The 23,466-nt window shown below is 39.2% G+C and overlaps 1 pseudogene; it reads right to left on the reverse strand.

The window, feature by feature from the left end:
- Positions 1 to 13,926, reverse strand: part of LOC113963921 — a 77,039-nt pseudogene extending 63,113 nt beyond the window's left edge.
- Positions 13,927 to 23,466: the final 9,540 nt, after the last annotated feature.

Below are 23,466 nucleotides of genomic sequence, written 5' to 3' on the forward strand. Positions count from 1 at the left end.
CTACCCTCATTAGCCACTGTAAATATTGTAGAATCAAGAGAAACATATTATTTACTTACTAGGATAAGCACAGCCTCCAACAGCTTGCTTGTTTTTCTAGGGGATAATTTTGGAATTGAATTAAAGAACTACATACGTAGTTTATTTATATTTATATTTAGGGAAACAAAGAAAGCTCCTAGAAGACCTCCAAATACACCAAGGAGGATGGTCAGAATGAAGGCCAAGATGTCCATGTCCAGTAAGTTCTTAACCTGAGTCAAAGAAAGGAGAAAAAATGTCCTGAGCATCCTGCCAGTGACATGAACTATTGCACCCTCTCTCACAAAACTCGATACCTCAAAGTAATTTCTATACAGGAAATAAATCTCTCCTAGTGGTTTAGGTAATTCAGCTAATTAATTTGAAGCTGATCTCTTCTTGCACACCTCACGGGAGTGGAAACGAGCAGGTGTACACTGGTGCTGGCAGACATAGCAGAAACCTCTGTGATGTACTTCACTTACCACTAGCACTCAGCACTTCAAGTTACATCCAAGTAACATGACATGATGGCCTTAATGAGCACTTCAAAAGACTTTGATGAACTCAAGCTTTGCTGAATGTTCACTTATTAAGTGTCAACTTGCATCCATGTGCATTGAGATAATTTATAAGTAAATTTATGTAAGTAAAACTGTGGAAATTGATGCCGAGCTAGAACAACTTGCAGAACAACAAATCACAAGCACAGAACATAATCTGGCAGCTGTAATAGTAATTGAATTTTCTGCTTGACTCCTCAACAAGCAGCACGGATGAAGGCAATATCATGTTTTAATTTTATCTTCCAGTCAACAAAAAAGGGTCAACAGGTTGGTGCCAATCTATTAAAAGCTGTGAGGATATTATTTCCCTAGCCCAAGCTTAGGGTTACACAGCTTTTTGTTATGATTAGGATCTGGACAAAGTAAGAGATCATAAAATGCATAAAAATCTACATGGCAAGAAGCAGGAAGGGCACATGTCAAGGGTTGTCTGCAATAAAACCCCCTAAACTGGTATAATCTTGGGGGTAGGGGATAGGAGAAACTGTCAGGTGGCAGTCTGCCCTAAACTGCTTCACCTTGAGATCCTCTTACTGTTCAAACTCTTTTTTCTTCTTCCTTCTCTTCTTCTTGAACCTTAATCTTATTCTTGGTCTTGCTACAGTTAGCCTAGAGTTTAACAAATTCACCAGGTGTCTGTACTAAACCCACCCAGGCTTCAAGGGGTGGTTCACAGGGTGCTGCAGAAACTGGGTCTGGAAGAGGGAGAATCCCAGTAGCCATTCCTAGGCACCAGAAGATCGACACCTGTAGGCTACACTTGCAGGGACAACAACAGGACTACAACAATCATACACGTAGCTACTCTGTGTACTAAGAAAAACATTAATAATGCTATTTTTAACAACAGCTGTAACAATATCCATGTTTTTCCAAAGAATTTAAAGGGATCTAAAGTTTAAGATGTTGAAATTCTGAGAGAAGTAGCCTAATTTGAAGTAGAAAAACATCTGTTTTATTTACTGCAGGATCAAAATATCTTGCATTATATTCTTCCTAATTCCAATCCTTCACTAAAACTAAAAAGAGACACACGTGATTTTATTATTTTTTCTCCCTACCTCCATTTTTCCAAAGGAAAAGATATACTGAGGTATTTGCTTTAAGGTAATATATGCACATTTCACTGCATGTGTGTGGCAATAAAAGTAAAGTCAAGACAGCCAGCATGTTCCACATGCTGGGAATGAAAGGTAGCACAGTATACTCTTTGTTGTTGTTGTAATATCAACCATGAGCTTTGGCCAGTCATCAAGAAAAAACTGGTATCTACAGAGCAAATTTCACCTTTAGAATTAATCCAATGGTCTAAGTAAAAATAAAGTGAAGTTTCCTGAAAATCTCACGCTCTAGAGTACAATAAAATCCCCTTGTAACACCATCCTAGGAAGAATAAAACTGAAAAAAAAAATCATTTTCTTGAGAAACATAACCCACAATCTTTAAACTCAGAGTTTATCTACTGTAAACTGTGTTTGCTTAATGCCACAAAATATACAAGAAGCAAAATTTCCCCTGAGCCTCATGCCCAAATATTTCTGGTTATCTGTACCATATTGAGAGCCAAAAACTATTGAACCCTGCCAGAAGTTATGTTGTTAATAATTTTAGCAAACTTTTCCCTCTAAGACAGAAGGAGAGAGAATCCACTGCTCTTTCCAGAAAACATCCTCAACTGAATGTTAAAAGAGCAATGCTTATTGAAAAATAGCAATTGAAGTGAATCCACTTTCCCCTGGGTGTGCAGCTGTTAATTACAAAACACTTTGGCTTCAGCAATGAATCTGGCTTCAGAATGCCTGACCTCTTTCCTGCCCACGTGGTCTCACCTTTCTGCCCCAAACTTTTATCTTCTTGGTGTGTAACTGCAGCTGTTTGGGGGCTACACTATGAGTTGGTCCACAAAAAGGATTTGGGCCAAAAACCCATGTCTTCTCAATTTTCCCCTGCTAAACTAGTGGTAAAGCAAATATTTCAGGGAGCATGCACACAAAAAATGTTGCCCATTTTCCCAACCAAGGTATAGCTACAGTGGAAAATGCCATAATCTTTTTAGTTTCTGCATTGCTAGAGATACACAAGCCAGAAGAAATTCAGAGATAATTGAAAGTGCTCAGGCAATTACTGTAGGAAAAATTCATATAGTAGTAAAAAGTGGATTAGGATTCAGAACACCAGAGTTTATTTCTAGCTCTCTAATTGATCTCCAAGTCAAATACAAAGAAGAATATTTAGGCAACAAGAAGGGAAGATCATGATACTTGCACATCACTGTTGAATATTGCTATCTTGCAATAAAAATGAGTGAAAGACATGATAATAAAAGCAACTACTTTCAGGTGGACATAATGTAAAATCCAAAGATAAGGTTGTGTCATGCTGGAAGGAATAAAGCAAAGGTAGGTGAGGCTGAAGGTCACCTCTGTTTTGCAACCAGGAACAAACAGTGACTGCAGTTTTTCAAATGTTTAATCTGGAAGCACCAAGGAACAGGGGCACAGTACAGCACTGTCTGCAGCAACAGCTGAGAGCTTGAGCCAGCCACAGGAGAGGACAGCCAATTTAAGAGCTTCTCTGCCTTTTCCTTTACTTCGAAGTATCCCTCCTCTATCCAGCACCAACACAGAAAGTTATCTTAATAACTAATATGATTGGTTAATAAGCAAACAGTAGATACTTTGTCTACTTGCTCGCTATAATTTAGAAAAAAACAAATCTCTCTCATATTTAAGTGATCGCCAGATGTAAAGTGTGAAGACATCCATATCCACTGATCTGATAACTGTACATAACCCAGCCTTTCCCCTTCTCAGTCCCCCTTTCCTGCTTCTCCCCCAACAACAATGCTGAAGGAGACAAGTCTAAACCCCTGCATCTACGTCCTCCCACATCCACACAATATGTACCCAAAATAGAATTCTTTTCTCTGCCTCAAAAAATTCAAAATGGCCCCTGTAAACAAACCCATAGACATAAGAGGACACTACACCCGTGGTGAAGGTGGCCATCAAGCAGCAGAATAAGCCTTGCCAAACCAGCCTTATGTCCCCGAACACAGCCATCCTACTGCGAACAAGAGCCCACCAATGGGGGCATGAAATACCAAAGTTATGCCTGCTTCTGCAGCAGCCATAGTGAAACTGCATCTGCAACAGGTAGAAGAGTCAAAATTGGGGTAACAGAGGTAAAAAAGAGAAACAAAGAACACCATAACCATAATTTCCTGTCAAAGTTGGGTTTATGTGGCTGAATTTAAACACACGATGGTTTATTATAGGGTCATTAAAGTGCCTTGCATCTCTACGACATGAGTTCAGACGTGTCTTGACCTCTGACTTTGACAAAATCTCAACCCTGTAACATCATTCGGGGACCACTGTGCCATGACACTGAGCTGCTGAAGTAGCAGTGATCAGCCTAAGGCCAGGAAGATGTTCCACTTCACATCCTGCAACAGTACAGTCACAGGAGTGAAACACTGCAGTGAAAAGAAAGGTAAGAAAGCTTACGATTCACTAGAGAATAAGAGTACATCCCTGGAGCCTGCAGGCTCAACATGCTGCCTCAATTTATAAATGTCTGATAAATCCACAGGGAACACTATACCTTGTCTCCCTCCCTGTAAAGATATGGAGCCCACATATGCCCCAACTTCTGTTGCTGTAAGCAGCACAAGGAGTTCAAATGCTGGAGATCTGCACTATGAGCCACTGCCAGTAAAGAAAAAAAGGAGGAAAAATAAGAAGAAAAAAGAGGGGGGGAAATAATTACATTATTGTAAAAAGGCACTAGAGAACAGTCTTCCTTTATACATTTATATTATATATTTTCCCATACACAACATAATTTGCTTTCCAAAACACCTATTTCATTCTATTAAAACAACATCCTGAATCAGACAAATGTTACATTTTTAATGGAGGACACAGTGTGCAAAACAGAGGGAGGGATTCAGAAATAGGAAATAAAATTATGCTTGAATTCTGTCTTAGAAAAATAGAATCAAGACCAGCCGTTGCAGGAGTTACTGGAGTAATGCTGATACATCTAATGCACTAATCAATAGTGCTCACAAGCTTATAAAACTTGTATCCTCTGGATGTGCTACCTGAGACCTCAGGAGTAATTTACAGACATGCTGAGCACTCAGTACTAGCTGAAGTCAACAAGCATACAGAACACTTGAACCTACTTTAACACCAAAAGATACTAGGGGAGTGGGAGTATGTCATCCTGGTCTTCGTAAAGAAGTGAAGTCTCATTTAGACTGAAATTTGTCTCTGCTGCTCACCAACAACCCTCTCTGTGAAGGGGACATCCATACAACCTGTCTCTCCCAGGATGGTTCCTGACTGCAAGCTAATGCTTCTTTCTAATTATACTGTAACTGGATTCTGCACAGAAAAACAAACATTTTCTATACTTTTCTGACTGCAATTGCTGATTTCTTCCATGAGTAACATTTTGTTTAATCATCACATCACAGATTTATTTAAGTGACTGATCTTAAAAGCCTAAAGGCAAGGGAGACCCCACATCATCCCTTTGGTGCTTTTTTATTTACTTTTAAGCTACAGATAGTTCACAAGTGACTGTTCATTTGAATTCTTTCTATTGTTTTAGAAAATTAACACTCAGGAGTCTTTCTTTTTATCTTTACTTTAAAAAAAATAAACAGCATTGTATAGAGTTTTATATGTCAACATGACAAAAAAAAACATCCAGATGACATAAACTGGTTGCAGTTTCTTTTTCTGGAAACTAATCTCATTAACTTCAGTAGAATTGTTCACAAGAGAAAGTTTACCAGCATTGTCTCACAGACATGCATGAGCAGAGAAGAGCCAGACTAAAAAAGTGTCACAAACAATTTACTTTTTCAAAACTTGAAAAATAAAGCAAGGCCCACCCATGCACATTGTGCAATTCCCATCATCTCTTTTTTCCCGGGACAGCATCATTAATTTAAGGGTAAAGTCCATATGTAAAATTTTTTCATTTTTCTCCCTTCTTATACAACCCAGAAGGCAATGGGGAAAAAAAGTCTTCTGTATTAATGTATTAAACAACCTGTGAACTTTGTTTTTGTTAAAGAACTCTAAAGTTGTTTAATTAATCAACTTTCTTTTGATTAGAGTGGGTGGCTTTTCCCCTATTCCAAAATGACAAACAGCAGAAAGATTTAAAGATTGCAAGTGCAGCATCTCTGTTTCCCTTCCAGATGCAATGGGCTCACTGATGACTCACCAGACACTCTGGGGCACCGAAGGCAGGTAGCAGGGTGGCTCTTGCAGAGCCCCACAGCTCTGCCTAACGCTTACTTATCAGCTGAATTCCGAAACCTGGTGAAGATCAGGAGGTGGATGCCAAGGGTGTCCGACAGCAGCTGGCTCAAGGCCACAAACCAGGAGAGCACTAAAAGTGATGTCATACAATTGAGGGCACTCTTTGGTAAATCATTCGTAAATCAGACACAGTTAAAGGCAGAGGAGGACAGATCCTTAGCCTGCGTGCAGCAGCAGAGCTAGATTGGTTTCAACAGATTTAAACATGGAATATGCTGAGCATGTCTTTTAAATATGCGAAGTACTGTTGACATAAAGGAGGAAGCTACTAAAGACTTTCAGATTCCTGACTCAGAGACTTAAATGTCTCTTCTGCAAGGGGTATTATGATGATAGTCCCTGAAACGCCTTTGAAGAACAGCATGTTAATGTCTGCCCAAGTGTGGTGACACATCAGACTATAGCTTATCACTTCAATCATCTGTTCCCAGGTTAATGACCACAGCAGCCAGAACAGCCCTACTGCTAACAAAAGATGTGTAATGATTTAAATATTACAGTGTGTTCCCAGGCAGCACTTCAAACTGCATTTAAATGGGGTAAAAAAAATCCAAACCCTTAGTGAAATGAAAAATCTATTCATTGTATAATCTTGGAAGACTTTTCCACAAGACTTAAATTTGGAGCCTTTACAAATCTCTCAGAGGCTTTTAGCAACTTATGTGTGTTTATGTTTAATAAAAATGGTGAAGGGTTCCAACTAAATTAAATGAAACTAGCTCTTAATTCCTATGTTTTGAAAAGGCATCACGTTGATACTGTGATGACTTTATTCATGGAAATATGATTCAGCTCTTTGGCTTATGCATCACTGTTACCAACCCAGCACAAAGGAAAAAAAGAAATCACAGCTTCAGTCTCTGAGCTCCTGGAGACAAATGTCTGAAAGCAAAAAAACAAAAGAAACCAAAAGGGAGAGATAAACCTAGTTAAGCATTGTCTAGAAGGTTTGTGGCCACTGCTGACTAACCATGCGCTCCTATTTTTGAACATCTGAGTCATCCCCTAGGGTGCTACACCTCTGTGTAAATAAATAAATAAATATAAACCCACTGAGCAACAGAAAATGTGAATGGATGGTCAGGAGAATAGCTTTGGTCAGGGTGGTGAAGAGGGAGAAAACAAACCTCAAGGATGAATACTTTCCAAAACCAAAACGGATCAGAAATAAAACAGTAAAACAGCCAACAAACAGTCTACATCCTATTAGCAGAGACCAATTTTACCATCTCTACTCAAGATATGGTTCCAAATAGGTAATAAAGTGCAGCACGATTCTCCTCTAAATGATGAATAAAGGAAATTACGTCACTTTCCAAAACAAAAAAGCCCAAAATCTGGCTTGCAGTTTCCAAGTTTGGTTATACTGCAACATAGTAAATTTTAAGATCTGCTCTGACCTACAGAGCTGGAATGGGCAACTTTCCTCTGCTTCCTCACAAGGCCCAGACCACAACAGGGTGATGGGATTCTCTTCCTTTGTACATAAGAAGAAGGCATAAAAACATTATCCTTCAAAAAGACTATAACATCTACTTTTCCCCATATAGAAACCTAGTATTACATTACTGCATGAACAAGCAGCTTCAGCCCAACTTGCAATCTGCCACCTGCAGAGCAGCGCCTGGTTCCTGCGGTTGCCCTCAGCTGGCATTGGTGTCTGCTGTGTTTGCAAGCTGGAAATACAGACCCCAGAGGCCTGGCTGTCCATCACCGCATGCCTTGCACAGCCACTTACAGCACTTTTGCAGGTGTCTGCAAAATTATTGCCGCCGTTGTGTGCAGCCACTTGAGACTGGCTACAAACTTTGCACAAGTAAAAGCAGTCACACAAGATGTAAAGCAACCAGCAGGCCACAGCTGTGGGATGGATGGCTTTTCAGAAACAAAACTGACTGCAGTTGTCCAGATAACTGCTTGCTGAGCATCACAGGGAATTGTGCTTAAAAAGATCACATTAAACAGATGTTGAATAGAAGTGCCATTCAAAAATCCAATAATTTCTGGCAAGCCAGATGATGAACATGCTGGGCAAAAGGACTGCAAAGGAAAAAAAAAGTAAAAAAAAAGAAGACAGAAATAGAATCAACAATTATTAGATGTTGATGTGTTAGATGCATCTGTGGACATAGTTTTGCAGTCTGGCCCTCACCTTGCTCTGTTCACAAAAACACTTCCCAGAATTAACAGTCAACATACGTACATATATAACTTATGGCTATGCACAAAAATTCAAGCTCCCTACAGTGTTGCTACACACATATTGAGGGTAATGAGAAGGAAAACAACTGACAAGAGCCTCTCTCCCAGACTCAGAACCCTGCCAGCCCTCTATGATGCCTGAAGCCAACCAGACTCTTATCTTGGCACAAACTGTCTAAGGGGCAGGGTGTAGGTGTGAACTTGTGTGATCTGTTCAGTCAGTTCAGACTTTGGAAAGCTTAAACCTGGTTAGTTGTTGAGTGTATAACAGCAAACTCTGTTTTCCTGTTGCTGAATTTCAGGGTAAGTCCAGTAAAACATTCACTTTTTCTCTCACCTATGCTGTTAATTGCATGTCTATAATTAAATTGAACACAGTAGGATAATAAATGACAGAACAGCTCAATGTTTTAGCCTTGCTGCCTCATAAAAGTACTAAACTGAGCTACATGCAATATCCACATAGCACAGCTAAATGAGCAATCTAAAACTAACAGGAACTTTTATATGGACTGATGGTCTTTGGCTTAGGCCCCTTCCAAACACTTGAGTTTTCATGAGTTACACCAGCTGCCACTTATATTTATTTTATAAACACCACATGCTAAGTGTAAATTGCATCGCCACCACCGCTCATTTCACCCCAGACACCTTTATACAAGTTATGGGTGGTGGAATCCAGCTTTAGGCTGAAGTCCAAGAAAGACCTTTCCAATGGGGTTGTATAACTGATGGCGGGGCGGGGACACAGGGGAGGTGTTAAATAAAATACTGAATCAATCAGTATATGGAAGAGCAAAAGATTCAGTTTATCACAGTGTTATTGATTTGTTGCAGAGGAGATCTAACACTCACCAGCACTGAGCCTGAAGAGAGAACCACCAAGGCCAGCCCTGACCAAAGCACACACAGCCAGGTCACGTGGGTGTTGGGTGGACAAATAGATTACTACGTCAGCACTCACAGACCAGGTCCTGCTTTTCAATCATCTTTTGTTCCACTAATTTCTGTGGGCAGGTGTATGATAGGGAAAAAATCAAAACAAGCAGCACAGGCTCTTTAGAAGGATGGGAGTGAGTAAGGGTGAGGTGAATGATGACTGTTTCAGAGTCAAGTAATTGGTTTTTTCCAGGATTTCTTGCCCATCTCTAAAAACATTATAAAGGATATGTTGCTACTCATCAAGACCTTTTTCAGGTCAAAAGCAGAGTTCAAGGACCTTAAGACCACACACAAGAAAAAAGAACGAATTTTGTCTGAATGAAGGCTTCAAAGTCTTACATCAGTAATAATCTTCATGAATTTGCAGCTATTATTAGTGGACAGAACATACATGAGCGAGCTTTACTGCTTTATTTTAGCCAAAAGGATATCTCTCATACTGGGCATTCTAACATTCAAAAAACATGTCTTGGTCATCCTGGGTTTTCGGTTGGTTGGTTGGTTTGTGTTTGGGCTGACCACAGCGGTGCTGTCTCCAGAACTCAACTCCCACGTACTTCACTGCGATACGTTGCAGGTGCAGTTCAAGCACATCCTTCGCATTTCTGAGGTCACAGTGCCATACCCAAGACACGGCAGCCTTCCCAGTAGCATCTGCCATCAAGTGTTTTGTAAATGCATTGTGCAGCACAGCCAAACAGCAAAGTAAAGTACACAAAAAAGAGGTTTGCTCATCCGCAGCTGAAGGCAGTATTTAGATGGGAATATATTCCAGAGCAGGAATTACATGTTTGTAGTTATGTCAGAGCTCAGCTCCTGTCCCTCTGTATTCGCATAATACAATAGGACAAATTTTATAATACAATAAGACCAATTTTATAATACAATAGGACCAACAGTGTGTGTAACAGTGGTTCTGATGCCCTGGAGTCAAACTGTGGTTTCTTTCTACACATTCTTTATTTATACTTTGGTGTCTATATATACATACGTACATGTATATATATACAAATGCATATATACACATTTGCATGTGTGTTTATTCCACTGTTTATATATTTTATAAACATACACATAGTTTGTATAGAAAAAAAACAGGGAAATAATATTCCAAAAGCATTATATATGCTTTCCCCATGGAAAACCTAAACTTGTTAATTTCTTGAATATTCCCACTGATATATTCAGCTTCCATCTGCTGCACAGAATAACCCTTCCCTTGCATTTCTGTGAAGTGATTGAGATCTGTCCTTCAGCACTTGGCAGTAGTATTCCATTTTGTTGATTCCACAGAATACTGGAGGACACATCCACATATCCACTGCACTGGAGAGCCCAAAACTGGACCCAGTACTTCAGATGTGGCCTCACCGGTGCTGAAGAGAGGAGAAGAATCACTTCCCTCAACCTGCTGGAAACACTGCTAATGCAGCCCAGGATGCTGTTGGTACCACAGCCTTGTGGTCTATCAAGCACTGCTTCCTTCCAGTTTTGCTTCTGCACACAAGTTTGCTGAGGGTGCACCACAACATTGTCCCATCATCCAGGTCATTAGTTAAAATATCCAGCAGTATTTGGCCCCAGTACTGACCTCTGGGGCACGCCCATGATGTCCAGCCTCCAGATGGACTTTGTGCCACTGATCATAATGCTTTGAGCCCAGGAGTTCTGCCAGCTAAATCCATCTCACTGTCCACTTATCTAACCCTTACACCATTAGTTTGTCTATGACAGTATTATGGGAGACACTGATGAAAGCCTTGCTAAAGCTGAAATGAAAACATCCACTGTTCCAGTCATCTCATCGTAGAAGGTTGCTATCCACTGTAAATCCATGCTGACTACTCCCAAGCACCTTCTTGTCCTTCATACAACTCCCGCTCCTAACTATGGTACGTCCTCCCTAAAGACCCTCTACCCAGGTACTGCAGTGCTACAGAAGTGTCAGCTATCCCACCACATCTGTGCAGACAAGGAACTCATCTGCCATGCTCCAGACTCAGCGAGAGACCCCAAGCACTGCCTAGAGCCACAAATCTGCAGACCTACACTCTCCCTCAGCAGCTTGCTCTGGGCTGTAGCCTCTGCTGAGTCAGAGGTAATTTCTCTGCTGGCTGCTCAGGAACCCCAGCAGCTCCTTGCCACTGCTGCTGAGCACAAAAGCACTGTCAGCCAAGACCCTGGCCTCCTTCTGCACAAATTGCTGGCTGCATTCTGTGCTTGATGGTTATACAGGGTCCCCCCAGCACCCACTGACGGGATTCCTGACCCTCCCTGGTTAGGATTCAGCTGGAACAAAAGCTCAAAGCCCCTTTCTCATAAGAAGCATTTTGGTATTTATATCATCTAGCATAGATATCACAAGCTAAGTGAAAATTTTACCACCTGCTTCTCTCTGCAGGTGAGAAAAGCAAGCAGTCAGAGTCAGTGATGCCTTAACACGTACATCTGTTTTACCCATTCAGTGATTTTTACTATCACCATTCTAATTATCATAGAGACAATGGTATTCATCAAGGACAAATTAATAATTCCACAATATTCTATTACTGAAAATACAGCTTCCCCAGACATAGAAAGAAATAATATATCTGATACTAGGTCCACAGTCACTAAGTACCTTTATGAATCTTAATCCATTCCCTTGGATATCAACCATACCTAAAGCAGCATGTGCCTCTTGCGTACAAGGAAAAAGAGGAAGGCCACAGTATTTTGGAGTCTACTTTTATCAATCTCATAACAGGAACACCATCAGACATTACACTGTACTGCAGGCCAAGTTGTAGCAAAGGACACCAACGTGTGTGTACACAAAGGACTGCAGGGTATCTGATCTCCACAGTCACCTAGACTGGCAGCACCTTTGCGTAATTACAACTTTACACTGTTGATTTTCTAATAAACAAACACAGAAAATGTCTCTCTGACTTTTTCTTGCTCACCTGCAGGTAATTTTCCACCAGGTTCCATTTCAATTTGATGAGAAAGTCAATTACCTGATGAATCAAAAACCCCAGCACCCCCACTGCTGTTCCGATTAGCCCCATCAGCAGCCATCGATCCCACTCTGTTCTAGAAACAGGAAAACACAGTTACCTCTCAGATCAGAGCACAGGACTATTTGCAATGCTACCTCTCACAAACACGCAAGCTCAATTTTTAGAGCACTTTGATCATTAACCGTGACTGCCTGATCAAGAGGCTGTTCATGCCAATCTCTCTTCTAAAAGTGTACACTCAACAAAGCTTTACCTTCAGGTGAAAGCCATTTTCATTTGGGTAAAGAACATGGTTCAATTTTTCGGGTTTGGATTTGTTTTTTTTAATTTACATGTAGCAGTGCAATCTGCTCTCAGATGCTGTTTGATGTCATGTCAAAATCATTACATGATTCAGTAATTAAGCACTCTGTAGAGCACTCCAAATACGTTTCAAAGTAATCCCTGTTTTCAACTGCAAGTAATGCACTGAGCACCTATCATGTAAATGTGCAAACCTTTACTTCCAGTTTCTATCTTTCCTAAACTTCTAATAAAAATCGTGCACCAATAATAATGACTGATTTATTTCTAGTATCATCTAGAACTAAAGCAGGCCTACTAAGATTCAAACACTGTAGTTCCTCCAATTATACTGATTATTTTTTTTACAAACCTCATTAAAATTAAAAAATTGATTACTTTTTAATTTTAACTTAAAAATTATTGTATTTTTACCATTAATTGCAATTAACTTCAAGAAAAGTCTCAGTAAGAGAACATTCTTGCAAAGCTCTGCAAAGTCTCTTCCTCTTAAGCTGTATACATTGAGAAGTTAATGATTTAAATTTTTTTTTTTTGCATATTCAATAATCTGTGAAGAGCAAAGACATAAGCACTTACAAAAATGCTTTAAACTTCTTGGGCCCTTTCTACATTCAAAATATTTTCCTGTGTACAGAAACAATAAATAACATTTTCTTAATTCCTTCTGCTATTTGGCATCTCCCTGGAGTGTCCAAATTACACATAGCTTTAGAGGCAACTTAACAGTACTTAAGGTAAGTTTACCTGTATCTTTTTTGTTGTAGCCACTTTTTATTAAGTTTACTGTGTGAAGGCAAATAATCCAAACTCCCGTGGGCTATCAAGTCTTCTCTCTTGTCCTCCTTGCAGTGATAATATGCTAACCTGCTTCTGCTGATGCTGCATTGATTCCTAAAATCCTGAGAATTAATCAAACCAGGCCCATGACCTTTCACTATTAACACCTCCTCGTCACCATTTCCCACGTGTGTCCTATGGGAAAAAAGTGATGATATTACAGTGGCCTCCAAGAATCTTTGGGATGCCAACAAGAATTATGTGAGCCCAAGATCAGTCTCGAGACCGAGAGAGGGAGGAACAGGAAACCACATGAAGATGGAGTAGTTGTGGTGCAGTGATTGGCTGCTTTGTGTTTGGCGTTGCCTTGCTGTGGCTGTGCGTGAACACAACACTGTCAAAGCAATGAAAACCTGCCTGACCTGGTGCTCTCTGGTGAAGAAGTCATTCTAAGTACAGACCAACCACTGCAGCAACATTATTGCACCAGCTTCTTGCTGACTGTTCAGAGGACAGGGACATTTAAGCCATAGGGGTTTAGTCTGTTTCAAAGAGATGGTTACTTGCTGTGCTTTGGGCTGTCTATAGCTCTTGATCCACTAATCTAATCACACAATTAATTAAAACAAAATCTAGACTGCAGTGATACTCAGTTAAACCCTGGATTTTCAGTTTGTTGCATAGGCAGTCTAAAAAAGTTTATTCTCTAACACAGTTACCTTTGAATTTACATGTCAAATTTCTTTTTAGATAGACAAACCGCATCTGCTAGACTACCAAATGTACTACAACTTGGATACTTTACCCAAGGTACTTTGTAAATTGGCAGTTCAATCAGAGCAGAAAAAGACTTGATGAATGTCAAGTATTTACTGTAAAGAAAAATCAGTAACATGCTGCGTGTTTGCCACCTCCAAGGCGTGGCTTTCGTTATCGAAGACAGAATAAAAAAGGATTTCTGCTGCTCTCCACTAACTGGCATTTGGACCAATTTGAAAAGGTCTCATCTCAAATAATCATAGAATCACAGAACCATAGAATGGTTTGGGTTGGAAGGGACCTTAAAGATCATCTAGTCCTACCCCCTGTGCCATGGGCAGGGACACCTTCCACTAGACCAGGTTGCTCAGAGCTCCATTCAACCTGGCCTTGAACACTGCCATGAACAGGGCATCCACAACTTCTCCGGGCAACCTGTTCCAGTGCCTCACCACCCTCACAGGGAAGAATTTTTTCCTAATATCTGATCTAACCCCACTCTCAGTTTGAAGCCATTTCCCCTTGTCCTGTCACTCCAGGCCCTTGTAAATAGTCTCTCTCCATCTTTCTTGTAGGCTCCCTTCAGGTACTGGAAGGCCACAATTAGGTCTCCCCGAAGCCTTCTCTTCTTCAGGCAATGAGGGAACATAAGTAACTCCTGACTGTCATTTTTGTGAGTACTAAATGAAAAGAGGGAAGAAAAATCTTTACAGAAGCCACGTGCAAATTACCCAAAACCAAGTCTTGTGGCCCACTACTCACACTTCTCAAATGTAAGAAAACACGTCATGAAGGCAACACCGCCCAGGGCAGGGAAGCACCTCCATGTCAGGATATAGCAATGGCCAAAATCCAATTTCCTATACCATGACTGGTGTTTTTTTGCCAGCTCAATCAGGCATTTCATTCTAGAGATTTCAAAAATACTATGCAAACTGCAGACCTGATAAAAATCAGTCTCAGAAAAAAGAGAAAGTTAAGAAAAAAATTGGTCTAGGTGGAAACCAAAGACTTCAGAAAAAAATTGTTGCTGGAAACTGTGTGAATGGCTATGAGCGACAGTAAATGCATCAGAAAAGTTAATGTTACTTTCCTTAGATATAGGGAAATAAATGTATCTTTGTGACCCGTACACCCATAGTGACTTTATCTGACAACAAATACACATTGTGTCATCAATTAAATCCCTCCAGTCAAAAGTGAATTGAGGAGTACTAGCAGGATTCTGACCGATTATGTACACTTGTTATGTAAAAAGTGATAACTGCTTCACAAACTGCTTCACATAGAAGCTCAGACCTTAGTTTTGGGTTTAAGCACAAAAAATGTTTTGAGATTAGACTGCTAATTTCTGCTTGTACAAAAGTTGGGTTTAACTAGTCCTATTCCAAGTTTAAAATTGAGCAAAAAAAAGCAGAGCCCAAACAAGAAAAGCAGGCAACTGAGCAGAGCTCCTGGCTGGCACCCCACCACTGCTTCATTCAGAGATGCCCAGACTGGCTACCCTGAGGTCTCCATTTAGCCCATTTCTTTATTTCTGGAACATGAGATTTGTATGATGTTATTTTCTAGTTGTGTTAGATCAAACTGTTATATGTGAATAGATCTGGGTATTACAAAGATTGCAGCATAAACAGAAATACAAAATCCACTGAACAATACAGATGGAGGTAGGGGAGAAACCTTGAAACTAAAGCTACATTTCTAGGGGAAACAGATGAGGCCAAGTCACACTGCTCACAGACAACAGATATACCTCATTCCATGTCACGATGACCTCTTATGTAAGCAGGATAGCTGTTTTTCCTCAAACAGGAATACCATTCCCATCCATAAGAGCATAACTGAGCATTTGCCTTTGCTGTCCCTCACTGCCAGAAAACCAAAGCTAACTCCTCTTCCATCAGACAGGAATCCAACTCAGTCTCTGCAGCAGTAGCTCAGCTGTACTGCAAATTCTCACAATCACCCACTCATGCATTCAAATTTTAAAAACCAAAATGGAGTAAGAATGTGTTTTCAAACTTTGACTCAATTTTTTCCCCATGGACTCCTCTACAGTTCACTGAAACCCACCAGTACAGTCACTTATCTGAAATATATTTCACAAACCTCTGAGAAGCAGTGCACAAATGGTCAGGCTCCAAAAGCTAGATGGTGAAAAACAAGGAAAGATTTGAGATTGCTGCATCCCAGAGATGAAGGCTGAGACAACTCTACAGAGGACAGACAAGGCCTTACAAATTACATATACACACAGGGCTTTGTTCATTATCTTACAATGAAACCTGAAGACATTATCAGAATACTTAGATGAAGGAGGCAAACGCAGACTGGGGTTGTAAAAGAATTCTGTACCAGAAATTCTTCTGCTTAATTGTCCTGTCAGAATATAACCGAAAACCTATGCATTTTGGCTGTCACTGTTAAATACACTCCTCCAAAGACACACACTAACACCTCCCAGTGCAGAACATGAGTTTTCATCTTTCTTTTGTAAAGTATTTTCAGTGGTGTATTATCACTTCTGTAAAGTCTGCATAAGGATTGTCCTGATTTCTGAAATGTTTTTATCTCCAAACATCACACAAAGATCTTTCTGCTTATTCAAGAGCTTCTGCAACTCAAGTTTTGCCACAGATAAAGACAATCAGAGGCAATGATGAAAAAATACCTTCTCAATGCTGGAAGATAAAATGCCCCCACCTGTGCAAGGAGAGCAGAGAGTCCAGACTATGACCAGTTCCCAGGTTTTCCATTAACTTCTGACTTCTGCAAGGCTTACTACCTTACTTGAGTGTTCATACCTCACCACAGCCTAACTGGGCACAGCTCCTTTGGAGACAAGGAGGGAAAGGAGTAATATGTGTTCATCACCACAAAAAGCTAGCAGTACACACTTCTTTGTGTAAATGCTTAAAGGAGTCAAGTTATAAACTGAATTTTACTTAGCTGGGAAAGAGTTATGAAATGCTAATATGGGGAAAAAATCATGCTTTCAAGCTGCAAGACCCCATTTGGGAAGCCACAGAGCTCCTTGCTCACCTCCCAAGCAGCTGCCATGCAGACCATGGGACTCCTCGCAGAACGGCAAGGGCAGAATAATGAGGGTGGACAGACACCAGCACAGCTCTCTCCTCCTTGGTAAGCCTAAGCAGGCTGAGCTAGACTGCCTCCAGTTAGGACCTGGAAAGCAGCTCCCTTGAAACTACAAAGATCAAGCATTGGATCACTGTTACTTGCTGACCTGGATTACAGGCAAGGTGTTGTACAGCAGAAATGCAGCTACCCCATGATTACCCGTAGCTGGCCATTCCAACATAAAGCTTTGGGCCAGCCCAACTAACTCCTCTCACAAATAACCAGGAAGAAGGAACAACACAATTTTATTTGCCTAAATGCTTTGTAAGAGTTATGTGCATGCATGCACACATGTGTTCTTTATCCCTTAGAAGACCAGGGTGGAATAACCCCAACCAATACGAAAATACAAAATAAGAGTTGCTAAGTTACAAGCCAGAGCAAATAAGAACTACCCACCAAACAGCAGTAGAGGTACAGCATGAATTTAACAACAAAACATTTGCCACTTGTCTGTAAATAGTACAGACATCAGATATCAGCTATGACACATAAAAGCACCTACAACAGAACTCTAATTCTTGCTATGGTTGAGCACAAATTACTGGTCACCCCTGTATCTAGCTAGCTACCATAATGTAACTTCGGCTGTTTAGTGGCAAGCATGTAAAAACAGGCAAATACTTCGTTGGCATCTCAGTTTAAAGTAGACAGAAAACCATGTATTTTTTGAATGGTGTCAGGAGTTGTACATACTTAAATTACATTAATTCCTTCCCTCTCCACTGCCCTCCTGTCTTCAGCTACAGGCTTGTTAGTGCAGCACATCTGATCTGTCCATCTGTCAAGTAAAACAATGCACCATTTTTGTTGGCTTCTGTTTTAATACTAGAATCAGACAGATATTACAGGATCATACAATCACAAAAATACAATAAAGCATTAGAGACTGAGAATTAATGTTAACACTGCATGAATAACACACCGATTCCACACAAATCTGAAGGTCAAAGTGAAGAGTATTTGAAATGCCAGAAGAAACAGTTTCTACTCTAAGGAACATGAGCAATTCAGAATATATTTTTCAACAGACTGAGAACAGGGTGGTAAAATGAAGAGCTTCCAAAGCAGTACTCTGTTCACAGCACCCCACTCTGAAGATCAAAACCATTTCACTACTAACTGAGGTGACACTCAAAGAGTTCAAATAATGAGTGCTTAATGCACAATCTGAATGACAGCTCAAAGAAGCAAATAATTATCATAGTCATTGAACAAAGATATAAAGATATCACTAACTAGAAATGTCATGGCTATAAACTTGCATATTAGTTCAGTATTTCAAAGTTATACCATTTAAGCAGTGAAAGTATAGTACTAACTTAGCGTGAGAATTTTGCTATAAATGCACTGACTCATACATGTGATGCTGACTGTAAGGACAGAGACATTGAAATGTTTTCTGATAAGGCTGTAACAAATCTAATATATTGACAGGTTGGTAGTATCATACGATACAGTAGATTTAATCTGCAAATCTTCAGACAGAAAAAAAATGTACACATAACAGGAAACAGTTTCAGAAAACACAAGCCAAGATGACTATGACCATCTCCATGAATCCTCAAACTGTGATGTTGTGGCAAGGAGTTATTTTAGATTTCTCAGAATCAGATAGTCCCAGAGCTCAAAACACAATACATCACTCGGAGATGAGAAATAATGTTCTCTCACAAAACTGCAATCGAGCAAACAACAAACACTGGAAGAATCTGTCAGCCAGAAAAGGCAGGGGTCAGGGTTGCTGGCAATTCGCCTGATACTGTTACAAAAGCAGAGCTTTCAGTATAGACTTTTCTCATTAATAGTGTTGACTCTATTAACTACAGACACACATCTAAATCCAAAACTGCTGATCACCAAACACTTAGATTAATGTGGGAACTAAAGAGCCAGACATCAGCATCACACACTTCCATGCTTTTGGTTTACACAGCTCCTCATGGTGGCAAGTTTTGCCAAAACCTAAGAGAAACAAAGTCATCTCAACCTGCTGTACTTCACCACAATGTTTAACAATTGTAAACGCAGGAATATTCTATCTTAAAAAAGTGAGAGACAAACAGAATTGGGTTATGTCCTGTCAGGCTGACTTGAAAGAGTTTCAATTGCTACATCATTTCCCAAAGTCATTCTGTGAAGCTCAACTCTCTCTCTCACATTAACCCAATTTTCACAACGCTGGAAAGATCTGCTAGAAACAATCTCTTCCATATCTTCATGACAACTTCACAGCTCTACTATCTAAGCTGCTCTCACCCTAATTGAAACAGCTTTTATTTCTGTGACAATTGGAAAAATACAGATATTTTTTCGCGATCTGTTCTCAAGTCAGTGAGACATGTTTACCAAGTTTCTTCTCTTGATAATTTTTTATCAGTAGAAACCTCAGAGGGAAATCAAATCCTTTCCCCCCTCCCCTTCCCATCTCTGCATGCTTAAAAATAATAATAGGATATAATAATAGGATATAATAATAGTAATTAAAACAGACAATGTGTTAAATCAGCATACCTACACATCTATAACAATCACCAGAGAGCAGAATAGGAACAAGCACAAATCAGCTTATAAAAGCCTTCTTTGTAGTATGTCTGCACAGCCATTCGTTCAGTACTTCTGATTTAACAAATACAGAGTTTGGGGTTTTTTTAACCCAAACTCTATAGTTTATACATTATAAAACCATGTTTACATTTTATCCATACTGTAGATATTAAAAGCAGAAGGTTGGGATGCTGCTGTTAAGAAATGGTGAAAAGTCATAAATTAGTATAGAAAACATGAATTATATCAAGAGATCCAAAGCATTCTTCCATCAAGTTATCCATTTATACAGCTTGGCACTAGTATAAATAATAAGAGGGTTTTTTTATATTTATCACTATTTTAAAATGGTAAAGACTGAAAAACTTTGTGGAACTGTTTGAATATGGAAATGCTACTTGAGAATCCGCATATGATGTGTATTTTACAGAATGGAATTCACTGTACATTCACTTACAACTTTTCACAAATTGAGCTGAAGGTATACATTCATTTAGTAAAAAAAAGCCAACAACAATGTTACAAACCACAATAACACTAAGGTAATGTAAAAACTTGGTATTTTAGCCATTGAATGGAGAAATCATACCTATGGAAGTTGAGAACAGCTAGTGAAAGTTCTTTTGTGGTTTGCTTTTTTTTAAAGCAGCATGTTATTTTCATATTGCCTGCATTACAGGCAATATACCCTTCATACCCTACAATCGGTTGGGTCTGCAATAGAAAAGGTATAGCACATGGTTTCAGGGAATAAGGCCATCACCAGAACAGGGAACAGAGAAAGCCATCTACCACACTTGTTTCAATAGAGAGAGTTAACACAGATGGATTAACAAGTTTTAAAGATTTCTTTTTAATTTATTATTAAATAAAGACTACAGACATTCATAATGTTCCTCCAATACCTCCCCACCTCAGAAATCTTTCAAGGCTTCACAAAAGAGTTCTGAACACATTATTTAAAACATTTATGAAAAATGTACTTTGTCTCACTGCTTCAGATCTATCTGGAATTTTACTCACATAAAAGACCAACAGTAGTTTTAAGTCACCTTTTTCTGGTACAGTAACACATATTCAGACTCGCTTAGTACCAATTTACTCCTCCTCTAGCAGTTGAGACTAGCCACGCCAGGGCAATCTGGCTGAGTTTTCAAAAGTGAGAGGTCAGTATAAAAACAAGTAATAGTCAGACATCCTGCCTCTGTCTACTAAATGAGCCCTCTGCATCAAAAGATAGCATAAGAGAAGTGTAATCAATATTTTTAGGTCTTGAATTATTGTCCCAAAAGCTACTAAATAGGAAATATATCTCCACAAACTCACCATATAAGTAGCCACGTAAAACACAAATACTTGACCAAATTATACAGTTGTTATTATTATAGTTGATCAACTGCCATAAGATGCACTAAAATTTTCCTTTAGGTAATCCCCTATACAATTAAAAACATTTAGGAGGAATGTGCATTATGCATTTATTTCATAAGAGTTGAGGGATTCATTCCTGGCTCTGTCTTGCTGGGTGACAAGTATTCTCAGCTTGCTTTCAGGAAGAGGAGCGTAATCAAGGCCGTTGGTACATTCACACCTTGCAACATTTTCTGTACTTTATTATCCATGAGTAAGGCACATTATTTGTAATGTGGCTATTTCCATAGGCTTGCTCATTGTATCTTAACATTTAACAAAGCATGAATCATACCATCTTTGGTTTTTTTCTCAGCTTCATAGAAAACATATCCCTCCCTCGAACAACCAAAACATAAGAACTTTGGCAATGCTCCAGAGCACAAAGCCAGTTTAAATCCCAGTCAGTGACCACCAACATGAAAAGAATTATATATTTAGAGGTTTTGCATTTTGTCCTTCACACAACTGGCTTCAAATGGTGCTCTGCTTTGCAAGTTGTACAATTATGGGTTTGAGAAGAAAAAAAAAATACACATTTTGTAACATTAGTAAATTCAAATCTTTTCAAAAGAATGTAACACAATTTAAATACTCATGAGAGGAAAATTAAAATTCTGACATCTCAGTAGGTTACCTAAGAGAAACCACAAGAACATAAGAAAGCAAATTACTAAGTAAAGGTTGATCAGACATGGATACCTGCAAAACAATGTAACCTGTCTGAAGGAGAGTAAGCAGCAGTGCTTCAAAATCATCTTCAGATAGTATAAGAGTTTTGAGGATGCTCTCAACTTTATGCAGTAGTTGAAGACATTTTAAAATTTCATAATTAATTACACTTAGACTTGTTCCAAGTGTGAGCAAAATAGAAAACCAACACATCTAAAATCACTGCAAGAATATTTTTATAGTCATCCTTGTATTACATACTCCAGTGTCAGACATCAGGTCAACTCCGTCCACGGCTGTTTTTTCTTTCTGCAAAATGTATCTGCTTGCAGCTGGATATGCAGATTTTCACCAACACAAATGGTTAGACTGTTAGGGGATCAACTTGCACCACACACAACCAAGCCAACAACGAGCCCTTTTTGATGTTCTGTGAATAAGTCAGTCTCTTTAATTATGTTACCAACCATATAATAACCTATGAGTATTTCTCATTCTCTCAGTAGTTTATGTTCCCAAAAATTCACATCTCAGAACTGTACTGTTCCATTATTTTAATTGATTAAATATAGATTAGCAGTGTTAGTGTAAGCAAAAAGATTTAATGGCATCAATATCATTCAAATTAAATCAAGAAAGAAAATGTTGCAATGCATGTCAGCCAAACGGTCACAACTGATATGTTATATAAATACAGACACGAGGTAGCTGGCAGCTCTATATCCACCAATCCTGAAATGCCCAATTTGTCTAAAAAGCATAAACTGACAAATATTAAATAAACCTTTCCACAAAAAAAAAAAAAAGACCACCTAGTTTATTGCTTTTAAAGGTTCACTGTTTACATCAGAAATAGGCAAAGGCTTATCAAAGAAAGTTAGCTGGCTGTTGATGGCTTTTGATTATATCAATTTTTTCAAAAGAACCACAACATAAAACTCTGGATGCAAATTGATGACTCACTCCCAATGATACATATTCTCATCAAAATGAATAAAGGTTTGCATTCTCCAAGTTGGGGGGACAGAGAAACAAGGCATAATATCCAAAAGAACAGCATTAACTACTTGCTTATGAGAAATCAGTAACAGAACTAAAACCAGTGTTCCCACCAGACAGAATACATTGAAAAAACAACTGCAAGAGAGGCAGAAAGCATTCTAGCTATGAAAACAGTGGCATCACGGCATATGAATCATGGAATGCACATGAAAATATGATGATCTGTACCACAGGTGTAGTTTTTAGTAAAGCTTCCTGAAGTTTCTCTCTTGTGTGTTTCAGAAAAGGCAAAAGTGGAACAGACAAGAAGAAAAGGCAAGAAACATAAAAGAGGAAAAGGTGCAAGAAAGGAAGACAAAGGACCTAGAACAGACTTCAGCAATGTGGTCTGAAAACTGCTTAGAGGTTAAGGAAACAGAGTGAAAGTTATGCTCATTTCTCAAAAGAATATGGAGGGGAACTAAAGGGGAGGTGCGTAGGCAAGGGGTTTTTCCTTGTTTTTATTTTTGGTTTGTTTTGGGGGGTTTTTTTGAAATAACGTATATATACACACACACAGAGCGCAAGTTTGTCTAAAGAAGTGATACTACAGATGACAGAACTTACTCCCCTGCAACAAATGGAATTTCTTGACCTCTCAAGCAAACTAAGCATACAAAAGTGATAAGGACAAAAGGTGCATGTAACACCAGCAGCAATATTATGTTTGGCTTTCCACTACTTCTGCAAGTTACTGTACATATATTACATCACTATTATAGAAATGGCACAGCC

The sequence above is a fragment of the Neopelma chrysocephalum genome, unplaced genomic scaffold (genome assembly GCF_003984885.1).
Source record: "Neopelma chrysocephalum unplaced genomic scaffold, ASM398488v2 Primary Assembly neopelma1_22, whole genome shotgun sequence".
Lineage (NCBI taxonomy): Eukaryota > Metazoa > Chordata > Aves > Passeriformes > Pipridae > Neopelma > Neopelma chrysocephalum.